We start from the raw sequence: 20383 nt of genomic DNA on the forward strand, positions 1-20383 counted from the left end.
TACTTAATACACTACTTATAGCTTTTACTTACTTATCTTATACTACTTATACATTTTACAACTTATCCATAATACAGTACACATACACTTTGCAACTGCTGTGCACTTACACATTTTACAACTTATCCATAATACAGTACACATATACTTTGCAACTGCTGTGCATGAGATCACACATTGCTTGATTGGTTTCTCTATTTTGTCCCTGAGCTCCACATGCACTTTTCTGATAATATGATTGGTTTTAATATAGTGCAGCACAGTCCTTTTTTATCTATTCCTTGCTGTCTTGGTATTTAGTTTTTCAGCTTCTTCTTTCCCAATTCTTTTCCAAATTAGTACAGTTTACCTTTCATTCCTTGATGAATTCCTGAGGGCTCTAACAGATGAGGCTCCTGATCCAGGCAAGCAGCATCAAGATGATGACAGCAACAAAACCCATCTAGCAACCAAGTTAGCCCAGGAAATCCAAACAACAAGCCAACAAAGGACAGAAAACAAATACATACACCTCCCACCCCCAAAACCTTCAAACTGGAGCTTAAAACCCCTCTTGGGGCTGATGTGCTACAGCTGAAGGTGGAAAGGCCAGGTGAAGCGAGTGAGGGTAATTCCAGCCTGGTCCCACTCTGAGGGCTCTGGTAAAAATAACTAAAAATGGTTTGGCTGGGGCACACTATCAAGATTCAAATACTTTACAACACTTTTTAGACCTTTCCACCACATTTTCCTGAATCATGAGATAATCAGTGCTGCAAGTCACAGATCTCACTTGTGCACCGGTCCAGACAGACCAACACTTTCTTTAATAAGCAAATTGAATACGGAGTGGCTGCACAGCCCTAGATAAGGATTTTCTAGGGGTGAACTCTTGATTCAGGTTTTTTGGGCAGGGACACCTGGGTCATGATATGCTGAGTTTGGCTGGGGTTGAGTTAATTTTCTTCATAGTAGCACAAACTATGCTTTGGATTTGTCCTGCAAACAGTGCTGATGACACAGGGATGCTTTCATTATTGCCGTGAAGGACTTAGACAGAATCAAGGCCTTTTCTTCTCCCCACTCCACCACTGAGGAGACTAGGGGTGCACAAGGAGCTGGGAGGGAACATAGCCTGGACAGCTGACCCCAGCTGACCCAAGGGATATCCCAGACCATATGGCATCATCCTCAGCATATAAAGCTGGGGGAAGAAAAAGGAAATGGCAGGAGTAGAAGGGGCACAAAAATTACCAGAGGTGAAATGTCTCTCCTATGGAGACAGGCTGTGGGAGGGTAGAGGGGAGAGGAGAGGGAAGACGAGGCAAGGTGAGGTGGCTTCAGGGAGACCTTAGAGACCTTTCCAGTGCCCAAAGGGGCTCCAAGAAAGCTGGAGAGGGACCTGGGACAAGGGCCTGGAGTGACAGGACAAGGGGGAATGGCTTCCCACTGCCAGAGGACAGGGTTAGACGGGATATTATTATCTCAATCCATTAGTTTCCTCACTTTTACCTTTCCAATTCATTCTCCTATCCCACTGGTTGTGTAGGGCTTACTTGCTGAGTGATGTTAAACCACAGCACAAGTTTTGGAGCCAGACTCCATGACCTTTGAAGGAGATGTGACATTCCCAAAGGCCCCAATTAACATTTTGTAAAGACTCCACTCCCAGATGTCAAACCCAAAAGAGAAATATAATATGTTGATCAAGGTAGCACCCATGCATGCACAGGGAGTACAGGGGTCATGGAAAACTCATGTCCTCTGTGAACTCTTGGACCAATTTGCTGATTGTTGTGACAAATTAGCATTTGGTGCAGCACCAACTACGCTTCCTCTACAGTCAATGGAAGGAGATGGGCAATTGCAAGAGGATCATTTATTCACCATGGACAAATAGTGAAGATGAGATATTAGGTGAATGTGGAGGAAATTTTTCTATATGCCAGTGCTTAGAAGCAATGCCTGTCCTTGGCTTCTCATTTATATGCCAGCTGAGGGATGTGGTATAAATGATTTTTCACACTGTCCATACTGTTTATAATAAAAATTATGAGGGAAACTAGAAGGGGAAAAGAAGAGGTCTCTTTATAAATAAATGAGGATATCCTACAGAGCCATAAGGAAGTACGTGTTCAAGAGAGGGAGATAAGCACCAAAAAAAAAGGAATATTTGTTAAAACAGCTCTTATCTTAAGGCTAAAAGCTCCTTCAGCTTCAGCAGGAGTTCCAGAGAATGAAATGTAGGCCTGGTATTTTTGTATTTGAATACAATAGAACTGTACCCTAGACTTGCCTGTGTCAGAAGCCAGGATGGTATTGCAAAGGAAAGAGTCATTACTTACTTTTTAAATACTTCTTCAAACAATTGTTTCTAACAATAGATAGGTAGGACACTGTGTATATAGGGTCCAATGTAGTCTTTTTTTGATCATTTCTTTTGTAAGGACAAGGTTCTGTGTAGAGATGATTTTTGAAAGTGACTCTCCCCAGCTTGTGAAGATTTAATTTTATTCTCCTGTGGAGGAAGATGAAGTCAGTTTAAGAGCAAGATGTTGCCCTGGCTCACACCTACACAGCCTGCAGGGCTGTGCTGTATGCTCATGTCTTCTCCAGCCCCTCTGCACATAAGCTGCAAATATTTAGACTTCTTGGCTCTCCTTCAGTGATGTGTAACTTAAACCCTCATCTGTGTGACCGCTGACTTTTGCCTCAAACTTTACAACTTGTATATCATTACTGAGTTCCTGTCCCATCATTCCTGGGCCTCCTTTGGACTTTTCCATCAGCTTCACTGGAAGTGGAGTTCCCACCTTTTTCCAATATACTTCCACCCAGCTCTGTAATTCCTGGGACTAGTCCATAACGCATAATATTCCTCTTCATGCTCCTGCCAGGTAGGCCTTTATTAGTTTTTGTCTGAGACTCAGATCGTTGTCTGGATTGTTGTGTGACTAAGTCCTGGACAACAACAAGATCTGTGCATTCATTAGTGTTTCTGTCATCATTTCCAGGACTAAAATAGCCCCAGTTAAAATAGTGTAAGAAAAAAAAAGAAGAAACAGAAACCATCCATTTCTACCCTTTATTTCCAAAAGCCATCTCATCAATGAAACAATGCTCCCAAAATTTGGCTCGAAATATTACAGCTCAAGCTCAACAGCTTTTGTCACCTTTGGCAGCTTTTTATTGCTGTTTCCTTCAATGCTGGTCAATATTATTAGCACAATAAAGTCTTTGATGCTAGAATGCAGTTATGTCTTTGGAAACAAGTCCTGGATCTGTTGAGAATGCCTCTTAATATGAAAGAAATATCTGAATTTCCTTAATTTGTGCAGGGATTTCCCTTTCAGTAGCCTGGCTGGCCTTGGTGGAATAATAGCTAAAAGAAATGCTGTGCCCTGTTATTTGCTCCTTTCTCTTTGTGCTTCAGAGGTCAAGATTGCATAAGCTGCAGGTCTGCTAAAATGGAGGAAAATCTGAGAATCACTGTAAAGGCACAACAGAAGATGCAGCTGGATTTTTGTAGGGGAAGCAGCTGTGGGATCTGTTTTGAATGTGTAGGATTTGGGGAAATTCCTAAGGACTGGGAATATGTGTGGCGTTTCTGAAGTGCAACATACCTGGCAGATAGAACATGAACTTCAATGTTTGTTAGAGTAATAACACATGGCCTCCAAAAGCAGAACACTGTACAGAAGGCAGATATTCAGGGGCTCATAGGCCTGCTGGCATATGTTTTGGATGCTAGTTCAAATCCAGCCTGGTTTGTCAGCAGTGAAAACCTGCCATCCCCTCACTACCTAGAGTCAGTAAGGAGACATATGTCCATTTTATAAAAGCCAGAAGTTGCCCTATATGATCTCCTTGTCGGCAGAGAGATGGGTGCTAAATGAGCTGCTTCCTTCAGGCTCACTGCAAAAGAGGCTTTTCCTCTTTCACGTTATTTCTGAAGACATATAAAGCCTCTCATATTGTTTGACTGAGACACACCACTCTGACACTTGCAGATGAACTCAGCTGGGGAGCCTGCCTTGTTTGCCTTATCTGACCAGGGATCTCCAGAGAAACTTTCCACAAGGATGCCTAAAGATTAAATAAGGGCACAGCTGTCTTCTTTGAGGTGGGCCAGATGCAAGTCATAGGAGTCTTGTCCCAACACTTGCAGAAATGGGACAGCAGTGTCCTTGTACTCTCAGGGATGAAAAGAAGAGGCTCACAAAGCAGACTGACTGGGAGATGAGTTGTTGGCCTTCACACCTTCACAGGCTGGCTCTTCCAGGCCAATGGGAAAAATGTTGCGTCAAAAGATGCAAATTCATCAAGTCACAGCCTGGATCACTTTTCCAGTGGTGAGTTTTCAGTCATTTGCTCATTAAGCAAACAGAGCCTGAAGTGTGTCCATGTTTTTATACCAGTCCATTGCCTGAGGCTTCTACCTACCTACCTGCCTCTTCCTTCACAGTCAAGTCACTTATCTTCCTGTAGACCACATACAGGCTGTCTAACTGATTCAGATGATAGGCACTATGGCAGAAAGTCCATTCACATATATAATAGCATATCCGTGGTCATGCTGCATGGGGCCTAGACATTTGCTGTAACACCTACAACAATGTCAAGATACACCTGGAATGTCAAACCCATGCATTCTGGTTTAAAGACAAGCTGAGTTTTCTTTCTTGAAGAGCAGTCCACATCTACTGCCCCTTTGTGGAGACAAAACCCACCATTTGTGAATAGCTGGATGCTGGGGCTCAGAGTCACCACCCAGTTATGGGAGGCTATATGGCACTGCCACATGTTGGCTGAAGTCTAGGAACTATCCCAATGCATACTCTCCATGCAAGGCAAGTAGAAGTTGGACACTTCTGCATAATAAGCTGGGTTGATGTGAATGACCTCACATTTGGCTGCCATGGTTTACCCTGCATTTGATAACCCTGTTATATAGTTTTGTTGTGCTGGGGACTTAACCAGGGATACTTCTGGAGACTTGCTGGGTTTAGAGTGTTGCCATATGTCTTACCAAAGGAAGATTTCTTGGAGCCACCATTTTCATCACATAAGAGGGAAGTGGGAAGTCAGATGAATATACATCTCACAAACTATTTCCAGTGTCTTCACTGGCAAAAGTGTTTCTTGCTTTCTAAGGACGTGGTTCCCCTAAATCCACAATAATTTCTTCTGTAGTGCTAAAGCAAAGAGGGTTGTGCTTCCAATTGCCTTGAAGTCCAGTCGCGCAGCCTGGTTTTTATCGTCACACACAGCTCGGGGTTGCCAGCAGACTGCCTGGTCCACAGCACATGGCATTTAGCATTTGGCCTCCTCTGAGTCCTGCGTGATGCCTCATGGCCCGAGTTCATAGTAATTATTGAAGGAGGAGTGGGGGGAGGTTCAGTTCAATGTGTCTGAAATATTAAGTGGGCTGTGCTGCAGCCTGCCAGAGCAATGTTTTTATAACAAGAAATTGAGGGTTGGTGTTATGAGCTCTGAGATGTGGCATAAAGACTTGTGGGGGTATTTGAAGGTGCAAAGCTTGCTGGGACAGTATTGAAAGACTGCGCAGGATAAGAGGGAACCAAAAGTGGTATGGTCTCATCAACAACACCTACTCTACTAAACAGAGCTGAGCAGGGCTGATTCCCTGGCCCTGAGGCCTAGTGTCACAGCATAGCTTATGTCCAAACACCTCAGCTCTTCTCTGCCTGAGAGCAGGGCTTGGGAGTGAGCTAACAGCAAAGCTGCTTGGACAGTTAGTACTCCAAGACCTGAGCCTACACCCTGGAACCTCTCTTACGTAGCAGTAAAGATACTCTCTGAATCCCAGGAATGAGTTCAGGGATATTTAAACCAACTCCTCTATGGCTTAGAAGCAGCAAGGACCTTTATATGGGGACTCCTAAGGCCTTCAGGTTGTATTATAAAATGTGATCTGAAACTTAATGATTGCCCAGCTCTCCTCATCAAACACAAGAGCAGCAGCACCGTTCACCTTCAAGTACAAGGACACTCCAGAAGAGAAGACCATCACTTCTTCTGATAGCCCTTTCCATTGGCCATTCACACAGACTGTACCATTACTAAACAAGGCTACAATTAAAAGTGTAATTTCACATGGGAGCATCAGGCTCAGAACTTCTCAGACAAGGAGAAAACATTCACTGATCTCCTGCCACTAAAACAAAATGGACCCACATTCTTGGAGGTGTCTGTTTCTCATTCCTGTTACATGTGAATGATCCTCAGGTAGATAGGAAAGCAAAAATATTAGCTTGCAGGTAGGGGATAAAAGGGACTACAAGAAATATCGTAAGAAAATGTCACATCAATAATCTGTGCCTTTCAAGTAAATCCTGTCCACACCACTGACAAAGGTTACCTTGTTGGAGAAACTCAAATTTTGTACCATGTAACTCAATAGTTTTAAACAACATCATAACATACCAGTTATATCTTCTCAGCATCTTCCTTCCTATGCTATGCAAAAGTTGGCTAATACATCCCAAATGTTCCAGATGTTTTATGACCAAATACACATTAGCCTGGCTAGCTATCACTCAGAAGAAGGCTTGTTAGGCAGCTCTTTGCCATTAATATTTTTGCCCAGATATTAAACAGCCTCATCCACCTAGATCATAAAATGTCTGCGCAATCCTGCAGATTGTTCAAACGTATGCCTGCAGACATTTACTGTCACATCAGGAAAAGTCCGTGCTATCATAATGACTTCAATACAGATTTCATCAGAAGACACATGGAAATTAAGCTGGATTCACCCAATCTCTTGCAAGCCGTTCCACACTAAGCACGTAAGAGCTGATTCCCTCTGCTTCAGGGTCTGCACACGTGGTGGTGCTCCACTTTGTTTGCGTGTGAGTCTCCAGGAGTTGGATAAAGCTGCCAGGCTAGAGTTACGCAGTTTTCCCTATTCCAGCAATTCTGTCCCTGACTCTGGCTCTGCACATTTTGAATTCCTGAATGCCCCTGGGACCCTGGTGCACAATTCCTTCTCTGATATTTGCTAGCATGATGAAGTCATATTTTCTTCTCTGGAAAGGAAGAAACACCAGATCTGACTTTGACTTATTTAACAAGTGATTTAGGTCAAGACACAGTTCCAGTGTTTGTTTTAGTGCTAATAAGGACTTGGTGCTCTCTAGTTATCACAAAATCACAGAATGGTTTGGGTTAGAAGGAACCTTAAAGATCACTTTCCAACCCCCCTGCCATGGGCAGGAACACCTTCCACTAGACCAGGTTGCTCTAAGCCCCATCCAACCTGGCCTTGAACACCACCAGGCATGGAGCAGCTACAGCTTCTCTGGGCAACTTGTGCCAGGGCCTCATCACCCTCACAGGGAAGAATTTCTTCTCAGTGTCTAATCTAAACTTGCCCTCTTATTCATGAGATGAGATGAGACGAGATGAGATGAGATGCCTACTAATTCCTCCTCTTGTTTTCTAGTTGCCTTTGCTCTGTGGTGTGGTAAAAATGCTGCAATGAATTGCCCATGATATGATACAGTGATATGGCTTAATGGTGGTTCCAGAACCTCACTACCACACACCTTGTGGGCTGCTCTGGCAGTAGCTGTGGCTGGAGGAGAGCAGACCCAGAGCAGCCCCTGACCTGTGGTTGCACTGCTCCAGCTGATGGGGCACAGATCAGTTGTAAGATGGTCATGCATTTGCAATGCTATCTTCCAAATGGTTGAGGTTGCAGGGTCATATTTTCCTTGTAAATGTCTCAGTCTGTTCCTGGGGCTCAAAACACATGACTTTGGGGACTTTGCCTGTGAAAAGGCTGTTTCAACACATAAGATATATAGATCAGTGAAGACAACGTGAAAATTTGCAAAACATAGAATCATAGAATATCCTGGGTTGGAAGGGATCCATAAGGATCATTGAAGTCCAGCTCCTGGCCCTGCACAAGACCACCCCAAGAAACATACCATGTGTCACACCATTAAAAACATAGAAATATTTCTTCCTTTAAAAAAGCCTCCAATGTCACAAATCCAGTATTGGAAATCTTTCTGAGAAAAGGTCTTTTCTTTTGGTGAACATAGACAGGTTTTCACTCCTAAGTTTGATTTCAAGCCAGGAAGGACAAAAGTCCTTTTCATGGAAATTAAAAAACTGGGAAAGAAGTACAAAGTTTACAAATTCCTTTCAATGCTCCTCCTTATTTTACCATCATTACTGGAAACCCACTGGACCTGAAACCTTTCTGGCTTGAAAACCAATCAGGTGACATTTTAAAATACAGCCTTGAAAAGCAATCAGTGACTTCATTCCCTGCTTTTCCTTGATTGTTCCACTTAGTTTTCTCCATGGTTCCCAATCCTCCGCCTTCCAGACCACCCTTAAACTTACTACCTACCTTTTTGTGCACACAAAGGACCCAGACTTCCCATTCATTTCTACAACTAGGACACAATCAACTACATATGCTTATCAAAATCCCCACTGTGTGAAGAACTCTGCCTTGAGCCAACTGACACTTCTGATTCCCTTTGCAGATCCTTTCCCAGGGATGCAAAGCAGTGATGAAGTGGGTATCAGTGCCCCCACACACACTCTCTTGCACCCTCTTTGCAGGCCAGGCAGTCTGCAGGCTGTGAACTGGCCCAAGAAGAGGTCTGTATCTTTTAATATTCCTTCTCCTGGCAGGGAGCTTGGCCAGCTCTTAGAGAAGAGTTTCTCCAACCCGCTCTAGAAAAGGTTACAACATCTGCTTGCCAGTGAGGAAGAAAACCACAGTACAAAGATCCCATCTGTTTTCTGCTTTGATGTGAAGCCAGAAAAGAGAGTTTGTTTTTCATTTCCCCAGATGCTTGAGGAGCTCAGCTCCTCACCCTCCATTTCATGCAGCAGAAATGGAGGGTGCTAGAAACTGACAAGGTTTGGTGGTGCCATAAAGATCTTGTGGTCTGATTCACCAGCCTCCTGCCTAGTTTCTCAAGACAGATAGGCCTCTACTTCCCCTGCAGACTTCTTCTTGTGAAACCTGAACTTCTTCATGCACTCGGGGGTGGGGCTAAGAGCTCCACCTGAGGCATAGACCTCTGTGGCCTAGGTGATCCTCATGCAATGAAACTCTCAGGAGTTTCTTCTTGAAACCACAGCTCCCAAAGTTAGCTGAGCTGCAGAGACAAGGAAACTAACCTCTTCTGAAGGATTTTGTGATCAATCCGTGGTCCTTGCTGTGTGCTTCTCTCTCTGAACAGCATATAAAGGGATTTCATAAAGGAAGAACAAGCATAATAGAGGTGCAGATGTTCCCTGAGGAGGGATAAAAGGAGAGACCTACAACCTGTTTGTTGCTTGACTTCAGGCCACAGCTATAACAGGATATCCTTCTTCTGCCTCTGTTTTGCATCCTTGAGGATTGCAAGGGTGATAAGTACATGAAAATGAGAGGATGTCCTTCCAGGACATCCAGGAAGGATGAAGAGGGATATGTTTCAGTACAAGAACCTTCTCTTGGAGAAAGAGGACTGATGGACAACATATAAAGCTGTTGGGACACAGGTTCAGGACAAACAAAGGAGTTAGCTCTTTAGCCAACATCTATTGGGATACAAGAAGGTGTCGGGAGCCCAAGGGGAGAATGGACAATTTCAGGAAAGGGAAACCAAAGGCTTACAAAATCCTTTAATCTTCCAAGGCTATGTCTATATTAAAGAGTCAGCTAGAGTCAGAGCAATGTCTCCAGCTCTGTTCCATGACCACAAAAACTGCTTAAATCTTAGCTTACTCCCCATCGTGGCTAAGCACTAGTGAGTCCAGACAACATCCAGGCATGGTCACACTAGCAACGGACAAGGATCATTGACAAAACTCAGTAGGGGTGAACTCATCTCTCTGGGTGATAAAACCCATCTGGTTGGAAGTTCTGCAGTTCCACTTGCCATGGGCAGTGAACAGGATCCAGCCTGGTTTATTTACTGGTCAAAGGCAGCCAAAGATGCAGGTATCTCGGGGCTGTGCACAGGCACTGGGCTCCGAGAAAGAAGTGTGATTTCCAACACATCTCTCTCTTTGGCAGTGCCTGTTGGCTGGACTGAGACATTCCCCTGTGAAACACTTCAGGCTGCTGTGATGCTGGGATGCCAGTGGTCCTCACTTAGGCATGTCCATCTGGACTTGCTCCATCTGCTCATAGGGCTGTGTCTCCAGTAGACCTTTCCCCCTTTCTGTGGTCCAGGGAGTTTTAAAAACAAGTACAATAGAAGCTGGGATGGGTACCTAAAGCAACATGGCACCTGTGACAGGAACACAGTGTCCCATTAGTACCTCACACCTTCCATGACCAACAGACCTGTTCTGGTAGAAACAGTTTGTCTGATGGGGTTTCTGCAAGTGAGAATAATATGGTCCATCTGGTAGCTCCAGAGCTGGGATTTAAGCCCAGCAGCTTGGTCAAAGTCCAAACAGAAAGTTCAGCTGTAGCTGGGACACCATATTTAAAGGATGTTGTGGTTTTCCACTCTCAAGCACACTCTTTTGAAGTCCTGGTTGTAACCAAGCACAAAGGACAGCAGGAAAATTAATTCGTGCTTCAGAGCAATGCCTTCCTTTGACTTACTATGCCCATACATTTAGCACATTTCAAAGGTGACTTAGCCAGAACTATCTGAGTTTATCAGGTCCAAGAGTTTGGGATTATTATCACTAAATTAATTCAAATAATAAAATTAATTCACCTAGCTCCACAAGGAATACAATAATTTTGGTTTTTTCCTCTAAGTATCCCAAATATAATTGATCATTTAGTAGACTAATGCTGAACTACTCTGGCAGCTTGCTACCTTAATCACAGAAGATCTGGGCTATTTTACACAAGGATGAAACATGTCCCTGATGCCAATTTCTAAACACTGCTTCTGAAGGGAATCCAGGATGAACTAGCTCAATTACAGAGCTAGCATATCTAGGCAGATGGGATATTGTCCACCTTGGATTCTCTTGAAACCTCAACTCACTGCCAAAGTTTGCTGGAGCTGGACATGGAGAAAAGGTGGCATCTGAAAGGATGGAGTTTGGACAAACAGACATTCATGAAGGTGGAAGAAGAATGTTAAAAAATACTCATATCTTTAGCAAATTAGGGTCCAAAATGCAGTTCTTCTAACTTACCGGAACTTGCCACCTCTCCTACAGCTCCTGGCTCTGAGAGGCAAACTCTGGCCAGGTTTGCTGGGACATTTAGGATATTGCCACTCCCAAGAGTTCATTCCTTTCCTAACTCTCTGCCAGGCCTAAGCTTACCCTGTGAGAGGAGCAGAAAAGTCTCGTGGGTTCTCAGATGCACCTATCAGAGGAACATATATAGATTCTCACTCCCTGAATTAATTTGTCCCAGGGACCAATCCATCCGTTTTGTGAGAAAATTAAATACCCCAAATGCCACATCCTATTTTACTTCATACTGTACTGTTCTTCCCATCCTTTCATATGCTGGTTGGACACCTATTTCCACGTTCTTACCACCTGAGTATCCAGCCTTTGGGCTGCATCTGTCACAGTTCCAGATGCGTCTGGAGGCCCCTTACATCCCTGTAAAGCACTATGGGCTCCAGTGGGCCTTCCAACTGTCAATGCCTTGTATGGGATATTCAGCATGGCCTGATGTAGGAGGGAGCTGAGGCCGTTATTACCCAGCTCTGGTCTGTTCTGCAAAGACAAGTCCATCTTTCCACTTTACAAGACAGGCCCTCAAAAATCTGCTACCAAGTACCAGAATTCCTATCTTCAGCTGGTATAAATCATTGCTTCTGATTTACACCAGCTGAGAGGCAGGTCACAATTGCCTAATTAAATTGCTTCTCTTTGAGCAGAAAGCTAGACTTTATAGAAATGTAACTGTGAATTACTTTATATAGCCATTTGATGGAAAGAGAGAGAATGCAAGAAAAGACGCCAGGAAAAGTAAGAGAGAGAAGAAGAAAGAAAAGGGAAGAAAATAAGGAAAGACAGAAAGAAAAAGTGAGAGAAATTTATTTATACATTTTGGGAGTTCAGTTCCTTTCATTGTGAAAGAATGGGAAAGTTTGGGAAGCCCAGACTAAATAACTCACAATGATAACAGGGTGATACTGAGGGCAGTAAAACTAATTTATTGGGCTGAGTTTATCTGATTCCAGGGAAAGTGAGTACTGCTGAATGCAGCTCTGACTGTGCTTGCGTCTGACAAGACACGCAGTTCAGATGCAAAATTACATTAAGCAGATGTAGCCCATTAAGAAGCTGAGCTTGAAAATGTACTTTATCCTGTCAAGGCAAATCCTAGTTGAAAACCTGGGCCTCAAAAAAAACCCCCCAGAACTGCAAGAAGATGTTCTATTTTGGGCTTTATTGCTTTAATCTTTTTTGTGTCAGTCATAGTTACAGGGTGATGATAAATAGAAACCCACCTCCACTGTATTTCTAACATAACTGCATTACCTACCCTAAGCTAGAACAGAGAAAAGCCTCTTAACACAAAACCCAGCAGAACCAGTCCTGGGTTCAATTATAACCCAGATTTGGGTGAGGTTGGCCAGACCTCGAGGCCAACCAGCTAAACCACAAATCATATGTTCCTACTCCAGCCAGGGCTACAACGTAGAATGGCAGAGGAAGCACATCCCTTCCTTGCACCTATCCATCATGGAAACAGTGCTGAGTTAGCTCACATGTGGGGTATCCAAGATGAGATGATTCTCACTCCAAGTGCCCCTCTGCATGAGAGCCCCTGAAAATATGTGGGATATGGTGCAGAAGGAGAAAATGGATGGGATTCAAGATCCGTGGAGTAACATTTAGTTGTGCTAAAAGAGGGTATGAGTATTATTTAATAAAAATGTGAATTGCCATACCAAATCTAGCCTATTTATGCATCTGTATTAGTTATAAAATCGGGAAGTAACACTTGTTCTGGATTAAACCAGGCCAAAATATACATCGTGGGACTCAATTCTCACTACTGAATTTAGGTGTCTAAAAGGCACTTTGGAGTATCTTCCCCCGACAGCTGTGGGGTTTTTTTGCCTTTGGAGTATATCGTGATTCTTCATGATTCCTTTATTCTCATGTATTTCATCCCATCACACACCACTGACAGAAATGTTCAGAAACACCAGCAAGATAACAAAAAGAAAGAAGGTCAACCTCATTAGACTGGCCAAGATCATTTTGAGGACAAAAAGCATGGTGTTGGAAGAATGGTCAGTGTCTTTCTGTGCAGGAAGATCTCTCAGCTTACCTAAGTCTCCTGAAGGTAAGCTAGGGCACTTAGGCTATTAACCAGATGATACAGAGTAATGGAAAATATTTTGCAAGGAGAAATCCTCTGCCGGCAATTCAGTGTTCATGTAAAACCACAGTTACTATATGGCATTCATTTTGTTCTTTGAAGTTTCTTTGTTTATGCTTTATTATCTGAAATATCCTCCTTAATGGTTGGGGGGGGAAAAAAGTCAGTTTGTACCAGAGCAATTATCAATGAGTCAAGTTCAGGGGCCTTGAGTCTGACATTTGATTGCAGCTGTAAAGTGTAGAGTGCACTTGAATGGTTTGATTTTCTTTACAAACTCCATGAAAAGTAAGTTTTTTTGTTTCCTTGGAATTCTGTGCAAATCCCAAGATGAAAATGTTCCCTCTAATGGAGAGAAAAAGAAAAAGTATGTCTGACGAACTACATTCACATGTTTACAATGCTTGATTTCATTCATTGAATTTCATTGTTTTATTTGGAAGTGTCTTTAAGCAATTTATGTAACATAATAGATACCAGCTGTAATCATTTTGGGCATAGGAGTTATATAGGCTCATTCTTTGATGCTAATACCAGCTACACTTAATAACTAATTAGCTTGGTTTATAACAAAACCAAACATCAAAACAAAAGGACCCCTATGACAAGCATCAGGCTAAAGATAAGCCTCACCTGACTTCCAACATCTGCTCCATGGATAGCTACATGAAAAGGGTCATGCTAACTCCCAACAGACATAATTCATCTTATCCCAATCCCCTCTTTGGAGCCATGCCAGGTTTCTATGCTCTGAAAATATCTTTATTGCAGAGAGCTGAGAACATCTTGCTCCGAAACCTGCCCAGTGAATTCCTGCTGGGGCAGTTCATTCAACAACTTGCGACTATACTAAGGTCCTGTTTAACTCAGAAGCCCCTCTTGGTGATCTGGAGGTCAGACCTGGACTATGTGTGTCAGTGGCACTTATGAGGCAGAATGAGCCTGATGGCTTTGCACAGCTGATTTTTGGGCGTCATCCAGTTTGTTGGTGTATGGTAGACCTGGAAGAGCCCTTGGGACCAGTCTGTTAAGGGAAGAAATTGTCCTCAAGGCCTTGCATTACCAGAAGCAGGGGTGCAATTGAATTGCTTAAACATTAGTACTACTTGAAATGCCCTTGGGTGTTCCTCTTCAAGCCCTGGTGGGCAGAGAATTCTCACGAGGACAAGGTCACTCTGAAGTGCCTCAAATGACACCAGATGCTTTACTGCAAACTGCTGAGAGGAGTCTTCCATCCAGTGGAGGAAAAGTTGTCTGTGGGAGTCAGAGCAAGCTGGGGAGTTACTGCTGTCTTAAATCAGGCCATTCTTTGCAGGTATCATCTCAACGCTTTTGTGTCATACCCAAGAGCTGCTTCTCAAATGTGGGTGCACAGGCAGCTGCTTGCTGTCATTTCCCACTTCCCCCAAAAGCAAAGGTAGTTCCAACTCACACCCCCCACAGCTCACACGCTGCTGGCAGCAAGGAAGGAAGCACCTGCAAAGATGAGCACTGAGGTGGGGTTTTAATCTGTCTGAGCCACATGAGGAGAGCAGCCCTGGGCAGAGCAGAAGTTTAGAACAGAAAATGGTTTTCCCGCCCAAGCCTGACCCTGGTCAACATGTGCAGCACTTTGTAAAATTAATTGCATCTTGAGTGGAAAGTAGCTGCAGGTGGTGTGTGTTTTCAGTGTCTGCAGGCAGCACAGAAACATTGGGATCCTCGTGTTACAGTGCGGATACTGCAACACGTTATCAAACAACGAGGCCCGTGGAAAATAAATATATATGGACGGATTCTTGATAGATGTTTCAGAGATGTTTATTTCTCCAGCCGCATGGCTGGAGCTCTGCCGAGGAACTGTGGCAATCATGGGACCCGAGGGTTCTTGCCTGCGCAGGGGAACACAAAACAACCAATGGGGAACGAGGCTGACCAGGGGCAGGGAAACCCCGCGTCCCCCCCCAGGGCCCCTCTCTCAGGACTACATGACAGGGGGAGGGCCCCAACATCCTCCTGTACATGATGGACCTTGCTGACCTGGGGATATTTGACTGACACTGGCACAAGTTGCCCAGAGAAACTGTGGCTGCCCCATCCCTGGAAGTGTTCAAGGCCAGATTGGACAGGGCTTGGAGCAACCTGGTCTAGTGGAAGGTGTTTCTGCCCATGACAGGGGTTTGGAATGAGATGAGCTTTAAGGTCCCTTCTGACCCAAACAATTCTTTGATTTGAGATATGCCTACCAGTTTGTTTCCTTTGATGACACAGTTGCTGCTATTAATGGCTTTCGTAATGACACAGATTTTAGCATCTTCTCCTGAATTTCAAACTATTTTAGTATAATTCTAAACTTGAAATTTAGGATGAGAAACAATGGAGAAGGAAGGATGCCCCTTAGAATAATGGATCTTAAATCTCTCTTTCCTCTGAAATACAGCATGAATTTTGAGAAAGCAGCCAATCCTCAATGTTGAAATAGGGCTATTGCACACCCTAGAGCTTCAGACAGACGCAGGATTGTGAGCACCCAGCTTTACCTGGATTAATTTTTATAGTTCCACCTTCACTCCAGTTCATCATTCATCACCACTGAGTGACACTACAGACTTCATCTCGGACTGAGCAAATTAGAAAATCTGAAAGAAACATGGGTATTTATTTTAAAAAGCCCATTTGTCCGCAGTTACCACTTATAGAGGTCTGAGATATTGATAACTGGCACTTATAAGATTCAATTATTCAAGGTTTTCAGTACTTTGGCCCTAATTCAGGAAAACACTTATACACTCCTTTGCCTTAGGCATGTGAGCCGTCCCTGTCCAAGTTGTTGCTGTGTCATGGGAGTGGGCAGACTTCACAGAGTAAGTCAACCCATGAAAATTGGGGTCTGAAGCTATCCTTACATTGACAGCATCACAAGAGTTCTGGAGCTGTGTTATGGATCTGGTGGCTTTCTCCTAAGCTCAGTAGTCCTGGCAGCACGTCTGTTTACATCCCAGCTCCTGCAGTTGTGCAATTACATTATACCCTCTTCTGCTGTAAGAGAAATGTCAAGCCAATATGGTTCTGGTAAATACCTTGAAAAATTCCACTTAATAGAGCAAAAAAAAGAACACTTTCCACACAGCCCAGAAAGGATCTTTAAAATTGAAAACTCATTGAATTTTTACAATACAGACAAAATACTGTCCACTCACTCTTAACAAAAGAGGAAGTAAAACCAATCCACAATGTATGCGTTGTTACTATTTTTATTATTATTGTTGCTCTCACAATTAGAAAACACAGCTAATGCAGCTTCCATGAACAGAGGGTAATTTGTGCTTTAGATGAATAAACCATAGCTTTGCTGAGATATTTAATCAAACTCTGTCTGACTGATGAAACTGGTCCTGAGAGGAAAACAAAACAAAACATGTTGTACATGTTAAAGTCATTAATCTCAGGTGGATTTTAACTTTCCTGCTCTTTCTCCCCCACTCCCAAATCTTGTTTTCTGCTCCATCTCCCTTGCAGAGGAGAGAGTTATGCCTGTGATAGCTCTGATCTGCTCTTGGGAGCAAAATAAGTGTTTCACAACCCCCTGTCTGATGCAGGGAAAGGCAAATACTTTGTCACAGGGTGGAAGTCTAACAACAATTGATCCCAGGGCTGAATTTTCCTCTTGTTCCCCACATTCCCAACTACCTCCAGTGCCTCCTCCCATCACCTTCCCCAAACAGGTAGCCCAGAGCTGGGCAGCACAAGTCTAGCTCACTTGGAGGATGATAATGGCTGTCTACAGGGATCTGTTTTCTCGCGGGAAAAGGGACGGTCCCTCAGGGACTCTTTTATCACTATCCTGACAGAGACTAGCTGCATTCAGATTTTTTTCTTCTTCCCTCTCTCCCCTTCCCTTCACCAAGGGCTTTTCTAGCTGCATGTGAAATATTGTAGACTGCCTGCTTTATTATAATTAAGATACTTTCTATTTTTGTAGAATAAAAGACACAATCAGATGGGAGTTTTTTTATAATGAATGGCATTTGCCTACCTTATGGAGAAACCTAAATGATATAAAACTGGAAGGAGGTAAGGATGGGGGGAATAAATCAAAAAATACAAAGCCAGACAGATGTATACAGGGTATAAAACCTCAGATTTGGAAATAGCATTAAGTCCAAACTCTTTTATTGAATCATAGATTTTTTTTTTAAATGAATACATGCTACAAAGCCACCAGCATAATACTCCTCAAGATAGCTTGGCTGTTTCCCTCAGGGATAATAGTGTAAAACTGTGAAATAATAGTGTCTGTGGGAATAAATCAGATGTATTTTGCCAGCTAGTGTAAATCAACAGTACTGTGTAGTAGGACATGGAGCTTGGCCAAATCATATCAGCTGTTGGGATGTGGTAAGACACGTTATAAGAAGGGAACTGCAGCATCACCTGACAAAGACATTCACAGTAGTTAAAGCCATTTTCTGCAGTAGCTGAAAGATCTGTGTTTCAGAGCAAAGCCGTGAAAACTGCTTGCTGAAGGCCTGCAAAAGGGAAGGAGGGATATATTTTCCTTGCAAAGCTGGTTTGTGACAAATGTAATCCTAGGTATCTTTCAGACCACACATGCACAGAAAATTATAAAATCATAGAATGATTTGGGTTGGAATGGACCTTGAAGATCATCCAGTTCCAGGCCCCTGCCATGGGCAGGAACGCCCTCCTCTAGACTGAAAAAATAACTTGGCCTTTCTGTTTTGGATCCCTGTTGCATCAATAATTAAAACTGAGAGATGTGGCACTTTTCTGGCTTCTCTGTGCTTTGCTGCTGATGCAAGGAGTGAAGCATCAGGTTGCAAGGAGAAAGAGGCAACATGAGTTGTTCCACCAGTATGGCCCTGTGTTCTAGGTACTCTATTCCTGGTTTTTGTTAAAAGGAAAAGAAAGCAGAAAGCACTGTCTAGTGCTCACAGAAAGACATTTTCTGAAAAAGTTTGGAAATGCCAGATTATCAAGAGGGAGATCATAGAATCACAGAATGGTTTGGGGTGGAAGGGACCTTAGAGCTTATCTTGTTCTACCCCCTGTCATGGGCAGGGACACCCTTCCACTAGACCAGCTTGCTCCAAGCCCTGTCCAACCTGGCTTTGGGCACTTCCAGGGATGGGGCAGCCACAGCTTCTCTGGGCAACCTGTGCCAGGCCTCACCACCCTCACAGGGAGAAATTTCTTCCTAACTTCTAATCTAAATCTACCTTATTTCAACTTAAAGCCATCAAACTGATGAGATGACCCTAGTTTGCTGGATGAAGCAGGGTTGTGTAAAAAGGGAGGCTGCAGTTTATCAGACCTTGCCCTGTGCATGACTCTCACCTTGGGAAGGCACCCTGGGCATACACTTAATACATTGTGCAGCTGCTCCGGAGAAGAAAAGGGCCCTGAAAATTAGAAGTTATGGCAAAAGCAGTGTAGCAGTGTTAATTCATAGACTAACAGCCTAAGACATGGGCTGGGGCCACACAGACTCTTTTCTCAAAGAAGCAAATTTCAAATGAAGCCCATGATAGATTATCTAGAGGAACCAGCAGAGATTTTGAACCTGAATGGCCCAAACTGCAAAACTCCTAACAATTCAGCCATTTCAGGTCAGTATCTTCAGTAACAGACATCTGTGGCATGAGGTGACGAAGTGTGAGTTACCACCGTGACTAGCATTCTGCTGTGGGTTCACTTCCCACCTGATGGACCTGCAGATGGCTAATTGGTATACTCCCTTCTTTTAATGCCAGGTGATGATTTCTTCTGACATGAGAAAGCCAATCAAAAATTACGGGTCTGACATGGGAGGAGAGAAATACAGCTGAAAACAATGTATATATAGAGTATTTCTTCATTTTTACTATTTTTTCACCAAGCAGAAAGACTCATGACATCAGCAAGGGAGCAAGAAAAAGAGGCATTACAGAATGGCATTGAAATGCTCAAATTTTTCTTCAGTCAGAACTTCTGTGCCTTGTTGTCTTCATCAGAAACTGGAAATGAAAATAAAATTCCTTAAAAGAATGAGAGTAGACAGTTTCTTTACATATCAAATGAAGCCAAATTCTGGCATTGGAGACCAGTGGGATTTGTGCCACCAGCCTGTCTGCATGTCAGCCTAAAGACACCCACCACTCATAACACTGCACTGCACAGACATCAGCTTTTATGGGGTGATAATAATACAAACCACTAACAAACTATGAAAGACCTCTTTTTGTCTGCTAATGACTGGCGAGGGGGAAAGAGGCAAGGAGACGATACCCATTACAGCAAAGCAAAGTAGCTGAAGAGAACAAAATATCTCTAATTTTGCTCTTATATCACATGATGCTTTTCTCCTCCAACTCCCCAGGGCTGCTCACAGACATGTTAGAGGCAGTTGCCCTCTAGGGAGTGGCTGAGTGGGGAAAAAAAGAGGATTTGGAGAAAGATTGCGGTGTTATTCACATATTTCCCCCAGGAAAGTGACAGAATCCCTCCACATTTGCGTAGGAGTGATTTTTTGGCTGCTTACAGCATTTTGCATGGGGATGGGGTGCCCAAGAAAGATCTGAAAGACATCAGAGGCTCTGCTGCCTTCTGTTCCTGGAGCAGCATCCTTCTCCAACATCACCTTTCATAATCAGGGCTGGATGACCACTAGAAAACCCAAAAACCCCACAAACTCCACAAAAAAACCAAACCAAACCAAAAACAAAAACCCAAACAAACAACCTCAAAACACAAACGAACAAGCAAAACCAAAAACAAAACCAAAAACAAAACCAAAAACAAAACCAAAAAAACCCCCAAAAGCAAAGAAGGGAACCTAGGCTAAGTTCAGACGTCCCCTGTACAGCAACTCCTCTCCATGTGCAGGAGCCAGAAGCCAACCACACATGACATGAGAGGTATGACTCATGTTTGTTATTAAGCTCCTCAGGGGCACTGGGAAATTTTACCAATGAGAGTGATGACTGATAAAAAGAACCAAAACAGCAATGGTGACTCTTCCTTGCTCCAAGTTGTCTTGACTGTATCTAGGCTAGTTCTGCTCAAAATGAAGAGGCTGGGGAGGCAGGAAATAAAGAAACTTATCTGTCCTATGCCTGT

Source organism: Corvus cornix, chromosome 1 (genome assembly GCF_000738735.6).
Source record: "Corvus cornix cornix isolate S_Up_H32 chromosome 1, ASM73873v5, whole genome shotgun sequence".
Classification (NCBI taxonomy): Eukaryota; Metazoa; Chordata; class Aves; order Passeriformes; family Corvidae; genus Corvus; species Corvus cornix.